General features: G+C 44.8%; 1 protein-coding gene across 10 annotated transcripts in view; it reads right to left on the reverse strand.

Moving 5' to 3' along the window:
• The window catches only part of TENM4 (teneurin transmembrane protein 4), a 659,336-nt gene that overhangs the window by 433,658 nt on the left and 198,416 nt on the right, over window positions 1-27,262 (reverse strand). For all 10 annotated transcript variants that reach the window (XM_081859991.1, XM_081859990.1, XM_081859998.1 and 7 more), the window contains one exon: window positions 21,902-22,005. The gene's annotated coding sequence lies outside the window, so the exon portion shown is untranslated. The remainder of the gene's footprint in view (window positions 1-21,901; window positions 22,006-27,262) is intronic.

The raw sequence follows: 27,262 nt of genomic DNA on the forward strand, positions 1-27,262 counted from the left end.
TCAATTGGCTTGGACTGCCTCTACTCATTGTTTAAGCTGCTACTATCTGGGCTGGAATCTCACATCCCGTTTCTTTTAAGCTCAGCACAAATTCCAGGCTCATGCTTGCAGCAGATATCTATTTACACATGTGTAGAGTTGTGGTAAAGGGATGCGGGTGGCGCTGTGGGTTAAACCACAGAGCCTAGGACTTGCCGATCAGAAGGTTGGTGGTTCGAATCCCCGTGACGGGGTGAGCTCCCGTTGCTCGGTCCCTGCTCCTGCCAACCTAGCAGTTCGAAAGCACTTCAAAGTGCAAGTAGATAAATAGGTACCGCTCTGGCGGGAAGGTAAACAGTGTTTCCGTGCGCTGCTCTGGTTCGCCAGAAGCGTCTCAGTCATGCTGGCCACATGACCCGGAAGCTGTATGCCGGCTCCCTTGGCCAATAAAGCGAGATGAGCGCCGCAAACCCATAGTCGGCCACAACTGGATCTAATGGTCAGGGGTCCCTTTACCCCTTTAGAGTTGTGGTGGTGGGGACTACTGCAGCCTTGGGAGCCAGATAAGTCCCTAAAATGTTATAATTCCTGCTCCATGACTGCAGTCATGGGATTGTTGTCTTTCCCATGGCGGTTTATGTTTTGACTCCACAGAGTGGGAAGTGACGGAGACAGGATGTTTGTGTTACTGTGTTCCGTGAAGTGGGACTATTGTCCTTTGTTCTTTCTCTTTGCTGTCTGATGCTAGAGAGAGAGGGAGCCATGTTGCAGTGCTCTCTGTGTGTTTATATGTAAATAAAGTAGATTAGCCAAAATGCTGAGTTGCTGAGGTCTGTTACGCAAGCTGCAAAGACTCTGCGGATCCCTAAGTGTGCCGGTGTCTTTTGGCCTCAGTCGCTGTGATGTTTGGGCTGAAGAAAGCTTTTTAAGCTCCCGAACAAACTAACAGGAGGGAGAGAATATGCCAGTCGGGTATGCGTTTCTACCAGGGTCCTACTCGAGTGTAGGATGAGTTTCTGACATAAATTAGGGATGGAGGAAAAACTCCCATCAGGCTCAGCCACCACAGATTGGAAGAAGATTAACCATACTGCAGTTCCATTTTTTAAAAAAATCATACAGAGCTGTGCTTCTATGGGGAAGATGTGAACAGCTGGTTTGTTTTTAGGGGGAAATGCAAGGGAAAGCAAACAGAGAGCGAAACATGTTGAAAATGTGGATATTAGGGAAGAGTGCACAAAAATACATACAATTATAAGTGTGGATTTTCTGTGTGGCTTTTAGTGATGAATGGGGCAGTCCATTTTTGCCGATGTCAAGGTATTTGTCCAATACTCATATTTACTCTGTGATTATTATTATTATTATAAGAATTAAAACCCGCACTTAAATTTGCGTTCAAATGAACAGACCCCTGACTTTTTAGGAGTTACGGGAAACCCGAAAACTGGGATTCCAGTTCTCTTGAGTGGTAAGACATGGGTTGGCGCCTGGACTTTTGCTGTTGACACCGAGTGGGTTATGGATACGACCCACAGGCTGGGAACAGTGTCTGTGGCTTTGCAGGGGGCACAGGGTTGAACAGGTGATGCTTGAGGGAGTTTGGCAGTGTGGGGCAATTCAGGAGGGATAGATCAGGCGGCGGAACCAACAACAAAATCTCAAGCTGAGCTGGACCACAGGAGAGGGGCCAAGTCCTGCAGGGAGAAGGGAACATCAAGGTGAGACATGAGAGTTGTGTTTAGTTTTCTGAAGGGATGTCATGTAGGCAATGGTTTCTGTTTCTCATAAGGGAGTTCCTCAATCTCCTTGGTCACCACGACTGCATTTTCTGAACCCTTTTCAACTTTACAATACCCATTTTGATTTGAGATGACCGGTGTTATGTACTGAAGTTCTCACCCTGGGCCAGCAGGGGGATACTGTAGATAGTTATGCAAATGAAGGATCGAAAGTGATGTTCAGTGATTGGATGGATACTGTAGATAGTTATGCAAATGAAGGATCGAAAGTGACGTTCAGTGATTGGATAGTTTTAGAAAGTTGTTACAGTAACGTGGTACTGGAGGCTGACTGAACCCTTCAGTTCAGTTCTGTCCTGGCCTGTGAATAAACAAGAGCTGTTTGAAGAATCATTGTGTCGTCTGATATGTTCACCCAAAACTTAACAACCAGAACTGATGCCAATGCTCTCTTATGTATAGGAATAAAAGCCTGTTCCTTTCCAAGATGGGGTTTGTCCTCACAAAAATGGAAACTCTCCACAATGCAGCAAGGATTTCCCCCCTTTTCCTTCTTATCCTGACACTCGTTTTAAGAGCCTTCTGCGTTGACCTACTTCTTCGAAATTTGCCATCTTGGGTCTCCAGTTCCCGAAGTGGTTTTCTTTTTTCATTTACATGATGTGAGTTTATCCTAGCAGGAAACTGTATGTTTTCTACATATGTTTGAAGTGTGAAGAGAGGGCGGGGGAGGGAGGGGCAGGAAGGAAGCACCCTTACCTAGATGAATAATACAAAACAGGGAGCTGAACTCCATAGAAACAGTACAATACACAAAGAGAGGCTTCTCCTTTCCTGTTTAATTATACAAATGTAAGTCTGTTGGTAAATACCCTTCCTTCGCTCCAGACTACACTTCCATTTTTAACTACCATTCACAACTTGCTTTTCTGTATCTGCATACCTGTTTGTTCATCTTTGATAATCAAAATAGCAGACCCTCCAAGTGTCCCTATTTCCCAGGGACAGTCCCGGATTTAGAGAAGCCATCCTGGTTTCTTATTTGATCCCAGAATGTCCCGCTTTTCCTTAGAAAATCCCTATTTTCGTTGGAGAAATGTTAGGGTATATGGAATTACCCCTGAGCCAAGAAGATAAGTAATTATACAACCTTGTAGAGGGAAGTTTTAAAAGACAGCCTTGTATAGGGAAGGGTTTTTTTAAAAAATAAAGAAATGTTTAATGTTTATTATGTTCTTATATATGTTGGAAGCCGCTCAGAGTGCCTGGGGTAACCCATTCAGATGGGTGGGGTATTACTACTACTACTAAAGGTAAAAGGTACTACTACTAGAATGTGATGTCCCTATTGGAGTAATGTTGGAGGATATGGAAGAGGTTGTCCTGTCCTGTCCTTATTTTTTTTAATTATTATTATTATTATTATTATTATTATTATTATTATTATTATTATTATCATTTCCTTATTATTATTTATTAAATCTCTATACTGCCCTTCACCCAAAGATCACAGGGCTGTTTAATTCACACACACACACACACACACACACACACACACACACATATACACACATGCAGACTTTGAATTAATTTTGTATCATTCATTTATAGAGCAAAGACAACCGGAGAACTTTTTGTTCCAACAAGTTTTCCCAGCATAAACAGGTCTTTCCACAAGGGTCCACTTGTTAGGGTTTTAGCCTTGTTTTAAATGCACTGGTTGTCCTTGTGCTTTTGACAGTTCTTAACTATCTTATATGCTCATTCGCCTTGTGATGGATGCTTTAGAAAGCAATGGATAAATTAATAAAGACTGAATCAATAACTTTCTTTTTCTTCGATGCAGTGGTGTCGCAATGGGGGGGGGCGAGTGGGCTGTGCACTCCCGGTGCAATGTCCCTGGGGGTGACAAGGCAGTGCCCCCCTGCGGCGACGAAAGCAGCTATTGCGCCGCTGCATGTGGAGGATCCTCCGTTCGTGGCTGCAGCCATGAGCAGAGGATCCTGGCACCGTCCGTCCAGCGCTGGAGTGGCGCCAGCAGCAAACCGCTATGTACAGCGCATGTGTGGCGTCGCTACATACGGCACATGCATCGTACATAGCAGTGCCGCACATGCGCGCTATGTAGCGACGCCCCGCCCATAGCTGTCAACGTTTCAATTTTTTTAAGGGAAATTCCCTTATTCCGAATAGGATTCCTTGCAAGAAAAGGGAAAAGTTGACAGCTATGGCCCTGCCCTGGGTGTTACGGCGCCTTCGTTCCCCCCCTGCTTTGATGCATAAATGGCCGCTCTGCCTGCACCCCCCCCCCCCAGAGTTTGGAAGGGGACAGCGAAAGCATCGAAGGAGTTATGTGTGTTATTCCTCAAAACAGCCCACTTTAGCCAACAACTCATTACATGGCATGATGACCACCACTCTCCCCAACTCCTTTCATCTTTTATATTCTCATGCACTTCTGATAAATTCTGGATCTGCCCCCCTCCCCAAAGTCCAGCCTCACTACCCCCGAGCCTCAAAATAGGCGTGCCGCACCTTGGGCAAGCGTCCTTCCCCACAAAGTCGTGGCCAATTCATCTTTCCATTTGGCATTTCATTTTGATGTTCCAGGCGTAAAAGTTGGATGGCTCCCTCAAGCCATTTCTCCTCTACGAAACTGTAAATTGCTAGGCAATTGGGAAGGCGTTTAAAATACACTGTTAGGCTGGGGAAGAGAGATGGAGGAGGAGGAATAGGGGTTGCAGGAGACAGTGGCTTGCGAGGAACAAAGGGAGCTTCTCTTCTAACTTTTAAGCAATGAATGAAGTCAGGAAAAGCCTGATCTGAATTCTCTGAATTTTTTTTTCCAGAGCCGCAGCAGAAGCAAGCAGATGCTCTCTATTACCATAAAACTATTTCCATAAAAGAAATGAAAGTCAATAGTTTTTATGATAATTAGAGAGGTTTTTTTTTTTAAAAGTATTAATAAGTCTATTGTTATCGTCTCTGGCATTGGAGGGGGGGAATGCAGAGTTTCTGTCTGAAATATGGGGCTGCATTTTAAAGATGTGTTCCTTGAAGAGCACCATTGAAAGATCCATTGGCGTGCTTCCTGGGATCATGGAAGAAACAGCAGAAGATTGTCACTGATAACCATGGCTGGAGCTTCTTCTTGACTGGTTTGCTCTTGGGATGCAAAGAAGCACACTTAACATTTCAGAGCAGGGGTACTGAAGGTGTGGTGTAGTGGTTAAGAGCGGTAGACTCGTAATCTGGTGAACCAGGTTCGCTTCCCCGCTCCTCTACACGTAGCTGCTGGGTGACCTTGGGCCAGTCACACTTCTCTGAAGTCTCTCAGCCTCACTCACCTCACAGAGTGTTTGTTGTGGGGGAGGAAGGGAAAGGAGAATGTGAGCCGCTTTGAGACTCCTTCAGGTAGTGATAAAGACAGATATCAAATCCAGCAGCAGCTGCATGTGGAGGAGCGGGGAAGCGAACCCAGTTCACCAGATTACAAGTCTACCGCTCTTAACCACTACACCATACTGGCTCTCAAATTGGATGAGCATTTGTCAAGGATGCTTGAGCTGAGATTACTGCATTGCAGGGGGTTGGACTATATGACCCTTGGGACCCTTTCCAACACCACAACCCTATGATTCTATGTGCGGCAGGGTTTACCTGACCCCCTCCCAATATTTTATTCAAGTTGGCGCCCCTGCTACAGAGCAGAACCGACCAGAGTAAGAGGCGACCAGGCATTGGGTTTCACCCATTGCCTCTTCTGTTTTCAGTGCCGCATTATGCCTTGGCGAGCCGAGAAGGGTGGTGAAAGTGGTGGAGGAAAGGAAGATGCAGAAATCCACATATTCATTGGAACCAAACAGCTAGACCTTGGGCTGCAGGTTCCTGCCGTCTGCGTTGTGTAGCCAAATGCTGGTGGCGTATTGTCAAAGCAAGCCTGTCAACAGATTGATGTAGCGCATTTGGACACCTCGGAGTTGTGGTCTGTTGACGGCGGCATCTTCCATTTGCCTGCGTTCGTCTCCTCCGAGCTTTGGAGCCTGTTCCGGAGATTTCATCTGACACCCTTAAGTAATTTGTTTAGTTCTGCTCTTCCGAGGGCTTAATCCCTGTCCACACTAGGGGGCCATGAATTCCTTCCTAGAGGGGAGATGTTTTGAGTTTTGGTCGTTTGCCGGCATAATGTGAAATGACAAGCACTTGGGGAGATGATAAATCTAATCAAAAGCCCCCCCCCCTTGTGCCCTTTCCATGAAGGTGAAGGAAGGAGCTGAATATGGCTTGATATTTCTTAAATATATATTCATGGGAAGATTACGCACCGGGGGGGGGGGGGATTTTGTTTTCCTCAACTTCTGTTCTGCCTCTCGGCCAAGCAGTTCTCTTCCAAATAACGAGTGACAAGATTATGAGCTGAAAGTTCTCAGATGAGAAACTTATTATTACAGTGGTACCTTCAGGTTACAGACGCTTCAGGTTACGGACTCCGCTAACCCAGAAATAGTACCTTGGGTTAAGAACTTTGCTTCAGGATGAGAACAGAAATTGCATGGCCATGGCGGCAGCAGGAGGCCCCATTAGCTAAAGTGGTACCTCAGGTTAAGAACAGCTTCAGGTTAAGAATGGACCTCCGGAATGAATTAAGTTCTTAACCCAAGGTACCACTGTATTAAAGAACATGGGAACAACCCTCTGGATCAGGCCACATCCCGGCTACTCCAGTGGCCAGCCTATGAGAAATTTGCAAGCAGGTCTTGAGCACAACACTCTCCTCATCTCCTGCAGTTTCCAGCTACAAGTAGGCAGTATTGATGCCTCTGACAGTGGCGGTAGAACATAGTCGTCATGCTTAGAACATAGAACTGTAGAGTTTGAAGTGACCACAACCCCCAGCAATACAGGAATCTCCCCCCCCCTCTTTCTTTTCTTAAATAAAATCTATTAATTTTCACATAGACAAATATACACGAGTTACATAACATATAAAACAGAAAATGATACATATGAATAGAAATGATGAAATAAGAAAAGATAAAGAAAGAAACAAACAAATACAATTTATTAAACTTACATGACAGATTAAAATATATAACTTCAAATAATTCTCATTATACTACTTATATTATCTGTATTCCTTGCACAGATTCATATTATTTGTTTTGTGTGTGTGTGTGTGTGTGTGTGTGTGTATATATATATATATATAAAATCCACTATTATATTTTATGTAATTCTTGGTTACCAGTATCACTTTAAGTATATTATTGTCCGTACAGTACATTTTAGAGTATTCTTTAAATATTTTCCATTCCCTATATACCTTCTGGTTTGACACTCCTCTAATTTTTCCAGCCAATTTTGCTAGTTGCAGGTATTCTATCACAAGAATTTGCCACTTGGAAGAACGAAATCTTACCAACAATTACAGAGTGGCAATACAGGAATCTTCCATCCAATGCGGATCTCGAACCCACAACCCTGAGATTAACAGTCTCATGCTTTCCTAACTAAGCTATTCCTCAGCTGCCATTGATAACCTTACCCTCTGTGAAATTGTCTAATTCTTCTTTAAAATAAATAAAAATAAATTTTAAGAAATTGTCCAGTAGCACCTTAGAGACCAACTAAGTTTGTTCTGGATATAAGCTTTCGTGTGCATGCACACTTCTTCAGATACTGCACACGAAAGCTCATACCCAGAACAAACTAGGTGCTACTGGACAATTTTTTATTTTTTAAATTGATTCCGACTGCGTCAGACCAACACGGCTACCTCCCTGAATCTTCTTTAAAATTATCCAAGTTGGTGGCAATCACAGTCTTTGGAGGGAACAAATTTCACAGTTTAACTGTGAACTGTGCGAAGGGTTTTCTCTGATTCTCATCAAGAAGCACCGAGCTTCCTCTAAAAAATTATGTATGTGAGGACGATCATGGGTGCTCCACTGCTGCATGGAACAGAATACAGTGGTGCCTCTCAAGACGAAATTAATCCGTTCCGTGAGGCTCTTCGTATAGCGGTTTTTTCGTCTTGCGAAGCAAGCCCATTGACAGCTTAGCGGATTAGCGCTATTAGCGGTTTAGCGACTATTAGCGGATCAGCTGAGAAGCGGCTTAGCGGCTTAGGAAAAGGGGGAAAAGTGGGGGGGAAACCTGCAGGAACTTGCAAGACATTTTCGTCTTGCGAAGCAAGCCCATAGGGAAATTCGTTTTGCGAAGCGCCTCCAAAATGGAAAACCCTTTCGTCTAGCGGGTTTTCCGTCTTGTGAGGCGTTCGTCTTGCGGGGCACCACTGTATCCTGTCTGTGCATAGCAGTGGCACATGGTAAATGCAGCTCTTTGCAGTCCCCCTGCTCATGGAGCGCTGCTCTTTTTTAAAGAATGGAGTTGGAAGGGACCCTGAGGGTCATCTAGTCCAAACCCCCCCCCCACACAATGCAGGAATCTCAGCTCAAGCATCCATGACAGATGGCCACCCAACCTCTGCTTCAAAACCTCCAAGGAAGGAGAGTCCACCACTGTGATGGCCTGGGACTCGGGCTCGGACTCGGAACCAGAGGAGTCTCAGTCCGTGCCGGATCCTTTGCCTCAGGCATCACCTGAACCAAGTCTGGGGCCTGATCCTAAAGAGTCCCAGTCTGCACAGGTTCCCCTGCAACAAGCACCAGCTGGGCCGAGTCAGGGGCCTGAGCCTGCCCTGGCTCCAGATGCGGGGATGACCTCGTTGCCTCCAGCTGGGCCATCACTTACAGCTGCTCCACTACCAGTTGGGTCAGGGGAGGCTGAGGCGGCCCCTGGGTCTAGTAACCCACCGACATCTCCCAAAATGCAGAGACTAAGGTCTGAGAGAAAGAGAGACCTGAGTACTCGCAGGAGGAGTGCTCACCTTCGGGCGAGACAGGGAGGTGAGTCACCGGGGGATCAGGACCGGCCATTACCCCGACAAAAATAAAAGGCTGTCAGACCCTGTCACAGGTTGTGGGAGCAACATTGCTGTATGCCAGACCCTGCCTGAGATCCTGTGCCTGTCCTTGCCTGGTTTCCTGCCTCGTCTCCTACCTTGGCCCTGTCAGACTGACTCCTAGCAGAGCCTTCGGATTCTGGACCGGACCTGGACTGCATTTCAAGGATTACCCCCGGGCCCAGCACAGTCACATTCCAAGGGAGAAAAGCAGGACCATTCTGGGATTAAATAAAAAATTGAGACGGCTTCTGTAATTCCAGGACACTTGGAGGGTCTGCCCTCTCTGCTTACCCTCTTCAATTCCCTCCTGGTTCTGGGAGGCACTTGGCTTTTTAATTGCCTGGCCTGCCTCTTCCTCCTCTTCTTCAAACTCATCTTGTGCTCTACCCTTCAGCTCTGAAGCTTCCCTGCCTTTGACACTTGCCTCATGGCTGGTACAGTTCCCCGGAAATCACGGCTCTCATCTCCCAAGTCAGACTCCAGATCCCCTGGTGTTCCCTCATCAGCATCCTGCCAGCTTATTATTATTATTATTATTAATGCCCTGCGCATCTGGCTGGGTTTCACCAGCCACTCTGGGTGGCTCCCAACTGTTAACAGAGAAATCTGAGGGCTCCCTTGGACAAAAAAACAAGGACACCAGCCAGGAATACCAGAGCAAAACAGCAGCCAGTACACAACAGAATGTTAAGAATAATAAAAAGCAATAAAACATCAAACATTAAAAGCTTCCCTAAACAGGGCTGTCTTCAGATGTCTTCGAAAAGTCAGATAGTTGTTTATTTCCTTGACATCTGATGGGAGGGCATTCCACAGGGCGGGCGCCACCACCAAGAAGGCCCTCTGCCTGGTTCCCTGTAACCTCATTTCTCACAGGGAGGGAACCCTCAGAAGGTTCTTGGAGCTGGACATTAGTGTCTGGGCTGAACGATGGAGGTGGAGATGCTCCTTCAGATATATTGGGCCGAGGCCGTTTAGGGCTTTCAAGGTCAGCACCAACACTTGGAATTGTGCTTGGAAACGTACCCAAAATTTTACATGCCCGCTTTTCCTAATTCATGGATTTGGGGACAGTTTTTTTGAGGGGGAGGGGATTGGAGAACAGCTTCTCGGGAATCGGAGGACTGTCAAAGGATAGCTGGGCTTTGGTTTGCATAGTGCAAGTCAGGTAAGATGACACGGAAATGCAAACCGTACGAAGCCATCCTCCTCCTCGCCATAATATGCTAAAGGCTTCTGCAAACTGTCTTCTCTAGCACTGTCATAAATAATGAAAGCAGAACTCGGCATGTCAAAATAAATTAGAGCACTGCCTCGCACAATGCGAGATCATCAATTCCGCCACCCCAAACTCATCGCCCACTGCCCTACCTTTCTGCCGCGTTCGCTTCCTTGCTAACTTGGAGGGACCCCCAGTTTTGCAAGTACAGGCAGGATCGGGGACTGTGCACCCAATTTTCTTTCTTCTGTGGCTTTACTGCTAACTGCACTGGCTTTGTACATGTGGGTGTGTATGCATTTTCATTCATTGGTACCTATTTCAATATTTGTTCCACCTGTCCCTATGTACCTTTGTGAAAGGTTTGCATCCCTGGTAAATATGAATCTATGCCAAAACCAAAACTAGGCTGGTCTTGTCTGGTTGCATTTCATATATGCATGTAGTTTTAATTCTATTGATGTTTAATAATAATAATAATAATAATAATAATAATTTTTATTTATATCCCGCCCTCCCCAGCCAGAGCCGGGCTCAGGGCAGCTAACACCAGTAAAATTACAGTAAAAACATAATAGGGAAAGAAAACGACCATTTAAAATACAGGTTAAAATGCAATTTAAAATGCAGCCTCATTTTAAAAGTAGCCCATAGATCAAAACCATAAGAGGAGGGAAACATAAGGGTCAGGCTGAGTCCAAACCAAAGGCCTGGTGGAACAGCTCCTGTCTTGCAGGCCCTGCAGAAAGATGTCAAGTCCCGCAGGGCCCTAGTCTCTTGTGACAGAGTGTTCCACCAAGTCGGGGCCAGTACTGAAAAGGCCCTGGCCCTAGTTGACTGTTTTAACTGTTTTAAATTATTGTTTCTTCTATGTTTTTAAGCAACTCCCTAGCTAGCAGGAACAGTGGTAAGGGATGATGGGAGTTGTAGTCCAAAAAGAGCTGGAGACCCAAATTTGGGGAACCCTGGTCTAGAGGGTACTATTCTGGCTACCACCATTCTAGAGTATTGCATTATTGGCAAAGCAAACCCATCACAGCCTCTCCTCTCCCACCGAGACGTACTGGGCAAATATTCAATTTGCACAGATAATCTTAGCAACAGCAACAACAATACTGAGCGGAAAATGCAGAAGTGGCCCATTTCACTGGTTCCCATGGTAATAGATGGTGCTAAGAGCTGTAATTCGGAAGCCTTCACATTGTGAAAATAAGATGCAAAATGCATCATATTAGGGTAAATGGCTCTGCAGAAATGGGGCACATTAGATGAAACTGCATACAAAGATGCACATGTTAGGAGAAATTCCGAAGAATTTCCTCGAGGCCTTTCAAAAGAATCTGCAGACTGACACACAAATGTGAACTGAATGTCAAACTAGAAAAAGTAGAAATTAAAAGAAACCGAAATTGCCATTTTTGCCCATCCCAAATATATGAAAACCTGTGTCCCATGGGGTGTGTTTGTGTGTGTGTGTGTGTGAGAGAGAGAGAGAGAGAGAGAGAAAGAAAGAAAGAAAGAAAGAAAGAAAGAAAGAAAGAAAAAGATAGATAGATGCTTTGCAAACTCTTCATTATAGAAATCCTGGAGAAAGAGTTCAGTTTTGCATGCAAAATAGGATGCCCAGTTTATTTATTTTTGCATGAGTAAATGAGTGATATGGAAATCCAGCAGGATCCTTTATTGTTCCACACCTTTGCAGGGGAATTGCACCAAAGTTTTGCAAACCTTTCCCTCAAAATTTGCATCTTGAACAAGGATTGTTCACCAGAGCAGTAACTTAACCACAACATCCATGCATGCATACACCTGCTTGGTACCTGGGTTATCTAATTGTCTTATCAACTGGTAAGGAAAATCTGAAATCTGTAGAAGGACCTGAGTGTTATAATCCTTCTTCCAATTTGACAAGGCAATTCAGATGATCAGCCTCCTGCCACATGGCAAATGTTTGTTTGCCTCCATCCTTCATTTCCAGAACACTTGTGGCTCAAAGAATCTTGAACATCCAAGAATCTATGCAGCGGATAAGCAATTTTAGCCAGAGGAATGGGCAGATGTGGGATTCCAAACCTACAACGTCGGAACAAAGAAAGCCAAACTGCCTTCATAGTTGGAAGGGACTCCCCTGGGTCATCTAGTCCAATCCCCTGCAATGCAGGTCTGACTGTTTGCACATGAATCCCATAATGGTCTACTAGGGATGGGCAGATTTCCAGCTGAAGAACATGGGAAGCCACCTTACAGTGAGCCAGACCCATTGGTTCCACTTAGCTCTGTATTGCCTACAACAGGCTTCCTCAACCTCGGCCCTCCAGATGTATTTGGCCTAAAACTCCCATGATCCCTAGCTAGCAGGACCAGAGGTCAGGGATGATGGGAATTGTAGTCTCAAAACATCTGGAGGGCCGAGTTTGAGAAAGCCTGGTTTCAGGTGAAGGCCATTCCCAGCCCTACCTGGATATGTTGGGGACCTTCTGCATGCAAGAGACATGCTCTGCCACTCATAGATCCTAACTCAGTGGCAATTCAGTAAGAGCTAGGCATTCTCTGGTCCATGGGGTCACGAAGAGTCGGACATGACTAAACAGCTAAACAACAACAACAGGTCAGGAGATCTAGTATCCCAATAGTTATTCAACTGTGTTCTAAGAGGAACAATAAAGAACACCAGTCTTGTCACAGGATAGATTTCCATTCCAGACACAGGATAGATAAGCAAACACCTGAAATTTGCACTCCCATTTCGGTTGGGATTCTCTGACACTCCTAATTGCAACCCACAGGTACTGGAAACAAAATTTGGTGATATGCAATGTCCAGACTTTAAATTCAAAAGAATTTTACTTTCATAAACAAAAAACCGAGAAGAAAATATTTACAGTCTCACGCTTATGCACTTTGTTATAGAGAGCTCCTGCACAGGTTTTTCCCTATTAATGTTTTAGGGGTCTTCCTCAGTCTGTTTCACTTCAGATAGGTCACACTGACACAACAATGTCCTCAACAGTATCCTGAGAAGCCTCTCTCAGCAGCCATTCTCCCTCAAACACAGAGAGAACAGTTAAAAACAACAGCTATTGGAATAACAGTCACAACAGAATGGAATGCCACTCATGTGGCTCACAATCAGCCAATCACAGGAGAGATACACAGTAACTGAACATAAGTAAACATTCCCATTTCAGGAAATTAAACCATTATCCTTAGCACTAGATATGCCACAAGCTTGATCTAGCAGCACTCTTATTATGATGTATTTCAGGATGCTCCATATGAGACCATGGTGAAAACAGTCCCCAAAAAGCTCAACAACTTTGCTAAAAACAACTTTTTTTGTCCAAATTTTCACTTTTTGAAATATGGCAACCCTAATGGTGAGGGCTGAAGATGAAGTGGAACTTAAACTTCCACCCACCATGCAGTGGTTCTGTTATTTACTGAGTTGAATAGGATCCAAAATGCAGCAGTCTGATTGGTCCTAGAACAATAGGATTCAGAATGCAGCAGTCTGATTGGTCCTAGAACATTAGGATTCAGAATGCAGCAGTCTGATTGGTCCTAGAACAATGCAGCAGTATGATTGGTCCGCAGGAGCCACCCAGTCCAGCTCCAGGTAGAAGTGAATCCGCAACCTGATTGGCCTACAGGAGAATCCCAGAATTAGCCAATCACGTGCGGCCCATTGTGTAAATAATGTATATAAAGCAGATATTTTGGGGGAACTTTCATTCCTCACTACTATGAGCTGAATAAAGAGTATGAAATCCACTCGACTCCGAGTATATTTCAGGTTCTATGACAGATGTTGAGGAACTCCACCAAAGAGAAGGTGATGTAAAAAGAAGGGAAGTTCCCTGAAAGCAGAAAGTTTGAAAGCCACACATCTTGAGACACAGGCAACTGGCAATGAATTGGGTGAAAAGACTCCTGGGGAAGAAGGCGAACTTATGACAAACTTCCACCCCCAATATATTCTCATCGGATTATCTTCTTTACCTTCAAAAACATTTCTTCCTTGCTTCATTTCCCCAAGCCCTTTGTGTGTTCGCTTTGTCCAAACCCATTGGGGGGAAACAGAAAGGGAAATGATGGATTCAATTTTGCACAAAGGGATTGCCTGTGGAATTGCGAGATGCCCAGAAGCCCCCGAGAGCAGAACCTTGGGACTTCTGAATGTGCCACCAATTTTTTGTTATAAAATAAAAGTGACAGCAACTCACGCATAAGTCTTTCTAGAGAGAGGCAGAAGTTGCGCTTTGAAGTCGAAGTGAATGTGCGGAGGAAGGTTTGTGGGGAAGATGATGACGGAAAGGCACTCAAAGCAGAGTTTGGGGGAAAATGTAGGTCTTGTTCATGCGTCTCATTTGCAACGTGGGGATAAGCCAGAGTTTCATGGGACTTCAAGATGGAACGAATAACATCTCTTCAATAAAGAGCAGAGCTGGTTCTACAATTACACAGAGAGAGGCAACCCCGTCAGGCAGGTGGTTTGGGGTATTGTGAAGGGGCAGCAAACAGCTGACTGTTTAATTTATTATTATTGTGTTTTTCTGGAGAGGGTCTTTAGGGAAATTCATGCCTGAGGTGACAAAATAACTGGGCTGGCCTTGAGTAGTCTGTATATTGAATCAGAGGTGGAGGGCACTACATAGAAAAGCTGAACATCGCAAGATTCAAGACAAGGAGTCTAGGATCAGTCTAGGACAGGGGTGGCCATCTCCCAAGAGACTGCGATCTAGTCACAGAGTTAAAAACAAGCAGTGATCTGCCCCTTTTGGGGGGTTCAGATCAGAGTTGTTGAACTTTTTTAAGAAGGAGGAAGGCCCATTTTGAGGGAGTTCAGGTCAAAGATGTTGAGTTTTTTCAGGGAGGAGGTAAAATGTTGAGCTTTTTTTTAGGGGAGCCACAGTTGTTCAGCTTCTTTGGGGGGAGCCCATGATCTACCAGTGATTTACCGCAGGCGTCCAGTGATCTACCGGTAGATCACAATCTACCTGTTGGACATGGCTGGTCTAGGACAAGTTTTGAAACCCCTGAGGATGCGGGGACAACTCACAATAAGAGGCTTGTTGGTTTCTGTGATTCCTGGTGGCTATAGAAGCGCTGAATTGATCAGAAAGCAATCCAAAGTTTTCATGTACAGTGGTACCTTGGTTCTCAAACTTAATCTGTTCCAAAACCAAAGCATTCCAAAACCAAGGCACAGTTTCCCATAGAAAGTAATGCAAAATGGATTAATCCGTTCCAGATTTTTAAAAACAACCCCTAAAACAGCTATTCAACATGAATTTTACTATCTAATGAAGGGCTCAGCAAACTTTTTCAGCACGGGGCCGGTCCACTGTCCCTCAGACCTTGTGGGGTGCCGGACTATATTTTGAAAAAATATATATGAACAAATTCCTATGCCCCACAAATAACCCAGAGATGCATTTTAAATAAAAGCACACATTCTCCTCATGTGAAAAACACCAGGCAGGCCCCACAAATAACCTAGAGATGCATTTTAAATAAAAGGACACATTCTACTCATGTAAAAATACGCCGATTCCCGGATTGTCCACGGGCCAGATTTAGAAGGTGATTGGGCTGGATCCGGCCCCCGGGCCTTAGTTTGCCTACCCATGATCTAACGAGACCATTGATCCATAAAATGAAAGCAATGAACAATGTACTGCAGTCACACAATCAGTAGCTGAACTGGGTTCTACATCATCACAAAAACAAAACATAAAGAGCCACAAAACAAAAACACAAAATAAATAGCAAAAGCAGGCAGACCTCAGTGTAACATTCTTTTTTTTTTAAGATAATATTTATTAAAATTTTCAATTTTTTCACATAAACAAAACAACAAAACAACACAAACAAAAACAAGTATAATTTCAATCTCTTTTTTTCTTGTAACTTACTTTCCCGACCTCCTCATACCTCCCCTTTCTGTATTCTAATTTCTATTTATCAAATCAGCAAATCCTTTCCCCTATTCTCAATTTAATTTTTAACCTTTCTTTTGTTTTTATTTAATCATTACCGCTGAAAACCACTTAACTTCTAAACCCATGTCTTTCTAACATTCATTAATTTTACAATGTTTCCTAAGATAATCCTTGAATTTCTTCCAATCTTCCTCCACCGTCTCTTTCCCCTGGTCCCTGATTCTGCCAGTCATCTCTGCCAGTCCCATGTAGTCTATCATCTTCATCTGCCATTCTTCCAAGGTGGGTAGATCTTGTGTCTTCCAATACTTTGCGATTTGTATTCTTGCTGCTGTTGTAGCATACATCAAAAATATTCTGTCCTTCTTTAGCACCCCTTGGCTGACCATACCCAGGAGAAAAGCCTCTGGTTTCTTCAGGAAGGTATATTTAAATACCTTTTTCATTTCATTATATATCATCTCCCAGAAAGCCTTAATCCTTGGGCACGTCCACCAAAGGTGAAAGAATGTACCTTCATTTTCTTTACATTTCCAACATTTATTGTCTGATAAGTGGTAGATCTTTGCAAGCTTGACTGGGGTCATGTACCACCTATAAATCATTTTCATAATATTCTCTCTCAAGGCATTACATGCCGTAAATTTCATACTGGTGGTCCACAACCTTTCCCAGTCAGCAAACATAATGTTATGTCCAATATCTTGAGCCCACTTAATCATAGCTGATTTAACCGTTTCATCCTGCGTATTCCATTTCAACAGCAAGTTATACATTTTTGACAAATTCCCAGTTTTGGATTCTAACAGTTCTGTTTCCAGTTTTGATTTTTCCACCTGGAAGCCAGTTTTCCTGTCCAACTTATAAGCCTCCATTATTTGATAATAATGAAGCCAGTCTCAGTGTAACATTCAAAGCGGAAGTGTGGCACTCAAAACGGAGCACGTTCGGCTTCTGAAAAATATTCACAAACACTTACTTCCAGGTTTGCAGTGTTTGGGTTCCAAGTTGTTTGAGTACCAAGGTGTTTGAGAACCAAGGTACCACTGTAACCCAAAGGCAAGGAGACAAATATTCGGTTCAAACGCAGAAAAGATATTGTGTTGGTGTGCTGAAATTAGGGTGCGCATAGACCAGGCGTAGGCAAACTCCGGCCCTCCAGATGTTTGGGACTACAATTCCCATCATCCCTAGCTAACAGGACCAGTGGTCAGGGATGATGGGAATTGTAATCCCAAATAACTGGGGGGCGGGGGCAGAGTTTGCTTATGCCTGGCATAGACCTTCTGCTCTACTTGGAAGGCAGGGATGGTCTGGGGAGCCTGAGAGGACTCCTCCCGCAGCCAGGATCTTATCGCATGACCCTGCCTATCAAGCCAGAGGAGGAATCTTCCCAGATGGAATGGCTGTCCTTCAGGAGCCTCTGGGGAAAAGAAAGCTTTTCATGCAGCTCCTAGTCAAACTATGGAACTCCTTTCCCCCAGGGGGCAGTGAAGGCCACCAACATAGAAAAGGTAAAGAGGCCCCTGACCATTAGGTCCAGTCGTGGCCGACTCTGGGGTTGCGGCGCTCATCTCGCTTTATTGGCCGAGGAAGCAGGTGTACAGCTTCCGGGTCATGTGGCCAGCATAACTAAGCAGCTTCTGGCGAACCAGAGCAGCGCACGGAAACGCCGTTTACCTTCCCACCAGAGCGGTACCTATTTATCTACTTGCACTTTAATGTGCTTTTGAACTGCTAGGTTGGCAGGAGCAGGGACCGAGCAACGGGAGCTCACCCCGTCGCGGGAATTGGAACCGCCAATCTTCTGATCGGCAAGTCCTAGGCTCTGTGGTTTAACCCACAGTGCCACCCGCGTCCCGCCACCAACATAGATGGCTTTAAAAGAGGATTAGACAAATCCTCGGAGGAGAGGGCTACCAGCCATGCTGGCTATGCTCTTGCTTCCACAGTTGGAGGCAGCAAAGCTTCTGAATACCAGTTGCTGGAAACCACAGGAGCGACTGTGTGTGGAGTGACTCTTGTGCTCGAATCCTGCTTGCTGGTTTCCCATGCTGTGAGAACAGGATGCTGGACTAGATGAGCCATTGGCCTGATCCAGCAGGCTCTCCTTACTTTCTTGTGTTGGCCTTGAGAAGAAAGGCTTTGTGAGCACATGAAACCATACGAATACATCAGACCACTGGTCCACCTCGTTGCGCATTGTCTGCACTGACTAATAAATAATAATAATAATAATAATTTTTTTTTTTATTTATACCCTGCCCTTCCCGGTCAGAAAACCGGACTCAGCGTGGCTAACAACAAATTTAAAACACTTAACTGATGCAACAAAAACCAGTATAAAACGCGAATATCAATAAATTCAGAATTCAGAAATCAGTTTAGGGGGGAAATCCATCCAATAAACATTAGGTGATCTCCAGGGCTAGCTGGCTAAGTTAGTACTATTTGGGCCAGTGAGGAGACCAGGGGAGAATTAGCTGTGGGATCCCAGAGCGGGTAATCTTCATAAAAAGGGGAGGGGGAGGGAAGGAAGGGGAACAAAAGATCAGGCTAAGTTCAAATTGAAAGCCAGGTGGAATAGCTCTATCTTACAGGCCCTGCGGAAGGAAGTTAAATCCTGCAGGGCACTGGTCTCCTGGGACAGAGGATTCCACCAGGTTGGAGCCATCACTGAGAAGGCCCTGGCCCTGGTGGAGGATAATCTGACTTCCTTAGGGCCCGGGACCTCTAAACTATGATTATTCATGGACCTTAAGGTCCTCTGTGGGGCTAGCAGGGTTTAACAGCCTCCGTGCAGGTAGGGCCTCTGGCACAGCCAGGTGCCCTGACTAAGCAGAGTTCCTACATGTGAGGATACTCCTGTTCCAACACAACTGCAATATTTTGCTGCAGGTTCCCACTTGCGATGACTAACAACAAATTGGCATCTCCTGCCGTCGTGACTTTCTCTTGCTGTTCCCAGACCCACAAAACAACTCCAAAGGTTTATTGCATGCAGATGGTTTCCCCGGTTTCTCTTTATACATATTTGAAAAGTTTCTGGGTTCCTTTCCCTTTTTAAACACAAAAGCAACAAGGCTGGAGAAATCAAATTTTCACGGCAAGAAACCAGCATTGTAGGCAACGCGACAGAAGGAAATGTTTTGGCTGTGCTTGGGGTAGGGGGAACACCCCCATCCCCCAACGACAATCTTTTGCAAAGCAAGATGTGATTAACAAGCAGGAAGCAAGTGCTATGCGACTTTACAGGATTTGGTAATTGAATCCACCAAGGATAATGACGTTGACCTTCCCATTTGGAACTAAACTAGGCATTCAGCTTATAAGTGCTGTTCACATTAATTCTAATTGCCCATACATGGCTAACGCGGCAGGATACTACTGGGAGGACAAGGAACAGGTAAATAATGATTACCATTAGCCTGTTTTACTAACAACATCAACAAAGCAAGGAGTATTTATGACAACGGTTTCTGGACCATGTAAAAGGCAGATTTCGACATCTGGATGCCATCGCTCCAACACAAGGATTTCCCTCCGCGTGCCAGAGCCCATGCATCAAAGCATAATGTGAGGACATAAAGTCTGCCTTGTTGATTCAGACAAACATCCATCGAGTCCAGAATTCTGGCTCTGAGGATCAAATGGTTATTTCTGACGATTGTTACTTCTGATTGAATAATCTCCCTTCTCTTGCTCTGGGGGTTCTTCCCAATGCTCCTAAGAAGAGTTTGGATTTGATATCCTACTTTATCACTACCCGAATAATAATAATAATAATAATAATAATAATAATAATAATAATAATAATTTATTTATACACCACCTATGTGGCTGAGTTTCCCCAGCCACTCTGGGTGGCTTCCAATCGAGTGTTAAAAACAATACAGCATTAAATATTAAAAACTCCCCTAAACAGGGCTGCCTTCAGATGTCTTTTAAAGTTAAGATAGCTACTTATTTCCTTCACATCTGAAGGGAGGGCGTTCCACAGGGCGGGCACCACTACCGAGAAGGCCCTCTGTCTGGTTCCCTGTAACCTCACTTCGCACAATGAGGGAACCGCCAGAAGGCCTTCAGCGCTGGACCTCAGTGTCCAGGCTGAACGATGGGGGTGGAGACGCTCCTTCAGGTATACAGGACCAAGGCCTGAAGGAGTCTCAAAGCGGCTAACATTCTCCTTTCCCTTCCTCCCCCACAACAAATACTCTGTGAGGTGAGTGGGGCTGAGAGACTTCAGAGAAGTGTGACTAGCCCAAGGTCACCCAGCAGCTGCATGTGGAGGAGCAGGGAAGCGAACCCGGTTCACCAAATTACGAGTCTACCACTCGTAACCACTACACCACACTAGCTCCAAAGCAGATTTGGGGTGGGGACAGGGGACAGGGGACACAGAGGGAGCAAGCCCCATGGGAATGGCAGGGCGCATCACACTGCTTCCTGCTAGTGCAACAACCGAGTTGGAGCCAATGTTTGTTCTCTGTACCTATTTTGCAATACTCCCTTCATCTGACCTTAGGAACAAAGATAGCGACATGTTTCATAGGGGCAAAGGATGCTTCCTTGTATTGAGTCAGACCATTGGGTCCATCTAGCGCAGTATTGTCTGCTTTGACTGGCCATGAGTTTGAGATAGGGATCTCTCCCAACCCTATTTGGACATGCCTGGGACTGAACCTTTGGACCCCCTGCAAGCAAATTGGATGGTGTATCAATGAGCTGCAGACCTTTTCCTAAATTAGGATATTTATGGTCCATACCACATATGCAAGTGTTTACTTGTAAGACCTCTCCATCCAATCTGGCATTAGAATAAAATAATAATCTGTACAAAAATTTGCCTATATCTGTGTATGCGCACACATGCATTTTCTCACAAAATATGCTCTTTGGGAAATGCATTTTATTCCAAAAATGTGAGTTTCTACATGCATTTGGGTATGTTCCTTGGGCCGAAAATCATGTTGTGGCCTTCCGAGAAGTGAGAGATCCAATGCACAGCTACATTCTGACTTGCACATTCACCCAGGGGGCGAGGACCAGGCTGCCTCATATTGGAAATCGCAAATACAATATTCCCAAATGTAATTCACAAATATGAAATTCTTCAATCATCTCCGTGGAGGTTTCATTCAGCTCTCATGAGAACTTATAAGGTGCCTCGTACTTTAGATTTGCCCATCTACCCCAGCATTCTCCAACCTGGTGCCCTCCAAATGCTTTTGAGCATACTTCCATCATCTGCAACCAGTGTTCCTAGCAGTTCCGGATTTACATATAAGCTAAACAAGCTATAGCTTAGGGCCCCCTCTCTTGGCGGCCCCCCAAAAAATTAAAGGAAAAAAACCTGGATGTACATTTCCAAAATATAAGATAAAAAACAAATAAAATAAAACCTACATCCAGCAACAGTGTTTTGTGTTGTGTAGGCTCCTAGGATGTAAGTCATGGGCCCCGCCTGCTAGCCTGCTTCCTAAAATATCACTCGTTTCCTCCTTTCTATATATAGGGTGCCTACATTCTGCATGTGGAAATGGCTTGAGATACTTATTAGGTCCACAAATTACCATCTAGCATATATTCAACACAAAAAACAGTGACAATTTGTTGTTGACAAAGGGCAGCTGGGCATATAAAGGGCCCCATTACCTTCAGTAGCTTAGGGCTTCATCAAACCTAAATCCAGCCCTGGTTCCTAGCTATTTAAAGACTTACTGCGTTCAAGGGCATCCAACCAACATGGGACAAGGCAAATCTTCATTTGCCTTTCACTCGGCACTCGTCACACCAAAAGATAAAGTCGCCGCTGGCTGCCTGGCAAGAGCATGTGTGTACACCTAGTTAGAAAACATGTCCTTCCATTTCTATATTGCAAACAGATCTTTGCCAGTAGCCACCCCACTGCTAATGATCTCTGAAACGGTCCCCTCGGCTGCTCTTGTTGACTATTCCAAAACACCACCTGGACACACTTAGAAATGCAAGACTGCCCACAGCAGAAGCAAAAGCTTTCCCCATGCGAGATAAGATTCGATGTGGATGATACCTGGCTCCATTACAGCAGAAGCAAGACTAGCAGGGTCCTGGAGCTCTGCAAATCCCTCTTTGGTGTCATCTGATCTTCCTTTAAGGGCAGCCCAGAAGAACATTCTGAAAAAGGAGAGGAAAGAAAGAGAATCATTCCACGTGTCTTAGGCCACCGGAGGGGGCAATCATTTTCCTCGGCGGAGCTCCGCCGAGCAAGTGAAACACATACACAATTAGCAAATTAATTAGGTGGAGAAATAGTTGGATGGAGTCCATTGCACCACCAGGCCTTCTTCCTGCCACCTAGAAGAATGGTTTTGTTTATATTTTTTAACCCTCACAGTCCTTTCCCAGGCGTCAAGAGTTCGTATCACCTGCCCCCCTTCCCCTGCAAATGTAGATGGCTCAGAGATTTGCGGAAGTGGAGACTGTGGCAGGCCATGAGAAGGAGATCTTGACCTTGTGCAAAAAATACCCAGTGGGAACAGCCGACTGAGAATTAGCCAAAGGTGCCAGCTGTCTGAAAGAACATTCATGCCTCAGAGCTGAAAGGCACAGATTTTCTATCCACAGCCTAAGAGTGCCTCAGCCAATGATGTCTACTAGAGCCAGATGAAAGGACATAGGCCCATGACCTATATCTATTATCCCGCCTTTCTCCCAGGAAAAACAATCTCTTAAAGGACCTGTTGATGGCATTTTACCATTGTACTGTGGAGAGTGTATTAACTTATGGTCTGTGTGTGTGGTTTGGGAGCTGCACGGTCAGGGAAAAAACAATGCTGTCCAGGGTTGTAAAGACTGCGGAGAGAATAATTGGGTGCACTCTTCCCACCTTGGATCAAATCTGTGCTTCCAGGTGCCATAAGAAAGCTGCAGAGATAGCGCAGGATAGTACGCACCCCGGAAATGATCTCTTTCAGCTTCTGCCTTCTGGAAGAAGGTATAGGGTTATAAAGAGTAGGACTAGCCACCTGAGAGACCGTTTCTATCCAAATGCGATTTTGGTTCTAAACGCATTGTAAGGAGTCTGTATGGGAGTATATTGCATTTGAAAATGGGGTATCAGTTTTTAGGGGGCTAACCAGGTTGGGATAGTTGGGATAGCAGGCTTGTTGAGTTCTGAATGTCTTATGTAGATTTTTCAGTTTCGTTGTTCTGTATGGGACAATGACAATAAAGATTATTGTATCGTAAGATTTACAGAAGCCTTCCTGGTTTCTCATTTGATCCTGGAATGTCCAGCTTTTCCTTAGGACATCCCTATTTGCACCAGAGAAATATTGGAGGGTATAGTTGGACCTCCCTATTTTCATCAGAGAAATGTTGGAGGGTATGGAGTTATCCGTCCCCTGAGCCAAGGAGACAACCTTTAGAAGACATCTGAAGGCAGCCCTGTATAGGGAAGTTTTCAATGTTTTATTATGCTTTTAAATATGTTGGAAGCTGTCCAGAGTAGCTGGGGGAACCCAGTCAGGTGGGTGGGGTATAAATAGTAAAATTATTATTTGTATTATGGAATTGGATATCCCCATTTTCCTCGGCAGGAATGTTGGAGGGTATGAAATTAAAATAACACACACACATAAATAAAAGTATTTAAATAAGTAGCCCTGCTTTAAGAAACACTGGGAACGCCTAAAACCATTTGAAAGCATGCACACACACTGAATGAAAAAAACATTTGTCTGTTGGCTAGGATTGCCAGATTTCCAGAGGTAAAAATCCAGACAAAAAAACATGTTGAGCGCAGTTTTTTTTGCATGATTGCCTGCACCAGACCCCAAAACTGAGCCACCCATGCACACTTTTTTTTAACCCCCTCCCCCCAAAAAACCCTGGACATTTGCTTAAAATTGTAAAAAATTCCTCCAGATGGGCATGTAGACCCCCCAAAAGAGGACATGTCCAGGATTTCCCGGACGTATGGCAATCCTAGTGTTAGCACAAGGAAGGCAGAAGGGAGATCAGCCTAGCCACACAAACCCCATTCTCTTATTTTCTTCACAATGCATGAGAGGCTACCCTAAACCTTGCCATAGTCCTCAGACCAGTGTTTTCTCTGACATGCTCATCCTCTTTACATGTTCAGATTTATGGAGAGTTTGTGTGCATGGAGGAGCACTCGATTATGTGGTTCCCCAGCGGAAGCAAGATTCTGCAGAGACAAAAGTACCTTCCACTCCGCTGTTTGTGAGAACAAAGGCATTTGGGTGCGTTTTAGCGCTGCTCCAGAGCATCTGAGCACTTCCTTGAGTCCATCTGGGATATGAAATTTCAGAAGGGAAAACTTCCTCTCAAATGGAAGGACGGGAAACAAGGCTACTCCATCATCATCTGTGCTCAAGCTTTACTTAGCGATGGAATGAGAGAAAGGTCAAGGGATCTCAAGAGGTTGAGGACTCCTGTGGCCTGAGGCTGCTGTGGATTTTGAGCGCTCTGGCTTCTGAGACTTCTTCAGGGGAAAGGAAGTCCACCATCAGACACATTGGACTTCAAAAAGGGGACACTTCTAACTGAAAATAAAACGAGGGGATTCGTAAAAAGGAAGCTGGAAGAGAAAGTCCAGAGGGTCAAAGCTCTTCAGAATGCTAGGGGGGGTCTTCAAAATCGCAATAATAGAAGTTCAGCGAAAATGTATACTGACGATCAATGTGGTTGCTACAAAACCCAAGAGGATTTCTGTGTGGTTTAACAAGTTAGTGTCAAAGAAGTTATATGGGGCTTCCTTCAGAAAATGGCAGTCTTGCCCAAGTAAAGAGGACGAAAAGGAACAGAAACGCTGGCCAAAGAAATTCCAGTAGACAATAAGGGATGCTGAAAAAAGAATTCTGAGGAACGTGTTGCCAAAACCGTAAAAGCAAACAACAAATTATGTAAAGGCATTAGAAACAGGAGACCAAGCAGGGAGACTTTGTTGGACCTTTGGATGAGAAGGGAGTCAAAGGTGTCACATAGAGGAGGGAGAAAGGTTGTTTTCTGCTGCTCCAGAGAAGCGGACACGGAGCAATGGTTCCAAACTACAAGAAAAAAAGATTCCACCTAAACATTAGGAAGAACTTCCTGACAGTAAGAGCTGTTCGACAGTGGAATTTGCTGCCAAGGAGTGTGGTGGAGTCTCCTTCTTTGGAGGTCTTTAAGCAGAGGCTTGACAACCATATGTCAGGAGTGCTCTGATGGTGTTTCCTGCTTGGCAGGGGGTTGGACTCGATGGCCCTTGTGGTCTCTTCCAACTCTACGATTCTATGATTCTATGATTCTATGTGTGCTCAAGGAGGAAAAGGATGTTTAAGAGAAGGTGAATGTATTATTTGCATCCGTCGTCACTGCAGGAGTGATCTGTGACTGATCCAATTTTCTCAGCAAGGGAGTCAGAGGAAATGTGGTAAATAGTGGTGACAAGAGATGAGCACAATAAAAACCGACAAATCGCTGGGTCTGCATGGCATCCACCCGAGAGTTCTTAAAGAACTCACATGTGAAATTGCTGATCTTCTAAGATAGGTAGCTGAAGGCTGGGAAATACCAATGTAAACCAATTTTAAAAAATAATTTGCGGTTGGGGGGGCTGGTAAAGGAAGCTACAAGTAGGTTAGCTCATTATCTGTCCTGAAAAAAAACTGGTGGAAAAACATGATCAAAGACAGAACAGCCAGCATATAGAAGAACAAGCCATGCTGAAGAAGTACCAGCATGGCTTCTGCAATGGTATGTGCTGCCTAACATTTTGGAGTTTTGTTGAAAGTGTCCATAAGCCTAGGTCAAAGGACGGTGGAGGAGATACTGCTTACAGTCATACCTTGTGTTGTGTTAGGTTCATGTTGCGTCTCTTTGGCTTGCGAACCCGGCAGACCCGGAAGTGTATATTTCTGGGTTTCGCCACGCCTGCGTGCGCAGAAGTGTTCTGCATGTTTCGCACATGCACAGAAGTGTTATGCGTGCTTCGCACATGCGCAGAAGTGCTCTATCATGCTCTGCACTTGCGCAGAAGTCCACCCCAGAACGGATCATGTCCACAACTAGAGGTACCACTGTACTTGGATTTTCAGTTAGCTGTTGATACTGATCCTTCATTAAAGACTCATTGAATAAGCTTAGCAGAGGTGGGGGAAAGGGACAGGTCCTCTTATGCATCATTACTTAGTTAAAAAAACAAAGTGGGGAAAGGAATAAATGAACAGTTCTTCCAGTGGACGGATGTAGGAAGCTGGGTCTCCCAAGAGATCTGCACTGGGACAGATGCTTTTTAACTTGTTCATAAATAATCTGCAATTAGGATAAGCAGTGAGATGGCAAATTTGCTGGTGACACCCAACCGTTCAGGATGGCTAAAGCTAAATAGGATTGTGAGGAGTTCCAAGATGATTTATCCAAAGAGGATGAACAGGCATCAAAAGGACAGATACAGGTTCAATGTAAACAAGTGTTAAGTGATGAACACTGGGGCAAAAACATCCAAAAGTACACTAATGGGGTCTGAAATGGTAGTGATTGGCAACCTTTGGGAGGGCTGGTGGCTTAGAGTTAGCAGTATGGTGTAGTGGTTAGAGTGGTGGACAAGGATCTGGTAGACTAGGGTTCAAATCTGTATGAATCTCATTGGGTGACATTGGCCAATTACTATTCCCAGATTAACCTAACTTCACAGGGTTGTTGTGAGGATGAAATGAGCCATCTCCGCCACCCTGAGCTCTATGAAGGAAGTATGAAATATGAATGTAGTGGTGAAAACAAACAAACAAACAACAACAACAACAATAATAATAATTTATTATTTATACCCCGCCCATCTGGCTGGGCTTCCCCAGCCACTCTGGGCAGTTTCCAACCAAATATTAAAATACAGCATCAAACATTAAAAGCTTCCCTAAACAGGGCTGCCTTCAGATGTCTTCTAAAAGTTTGGTAGTTGTTGCTCTTTTTGACATCTGGTGGGAGGGCGTTCCACAGGGCGGGTGCCACTACCGAGAAGGCCCTCTGCCTGGTTCCCTGTAACTTGGCTTCTCGCAGTGAGGGAACCGCCAGAAGGCCCTCGGTGCTGGACCTCAATGTCTGGGCTGAACAATGGGGGTGGAGACGCTCCTTCAGATATACAGGACAGAGGCCATTTAGGGCTTTCAAGGTCAACACCAACACTTTGAATTGTGCTTGGAAACGTACTGGGAGCCAATGTAGGCCTTTCAAGACCGGTGTTATGTGGTCTCAGTGGCCGCTCCCAATCACCAGTCTAGCTGCCGCATTCTGGATTAGTTGTAGTTTCCGGGTCATCTTCAAAGGTAGCCCCAGGTAGAGCGCATTGCAGTAGTCCAAGCTACTAATTTAACTAACACCAGTTGTCCATGTAGTTTGGTGTGATCTACTCTGAGGGGCAACTGGTCTC

The sequence above is a fragment of the Podarcis erhardii genome (assembly GCF_964252035.2).
Source record: "Podarcis erhardii genome assembly, chromosome: 4".
Taxonomy (NCBI): domain Eukaryota; kingdom Metazoa; phylum Chordata; class Lepidosauria; order Squamata; family Lacertidae; genus Podarcis; species Podarcis erhardii.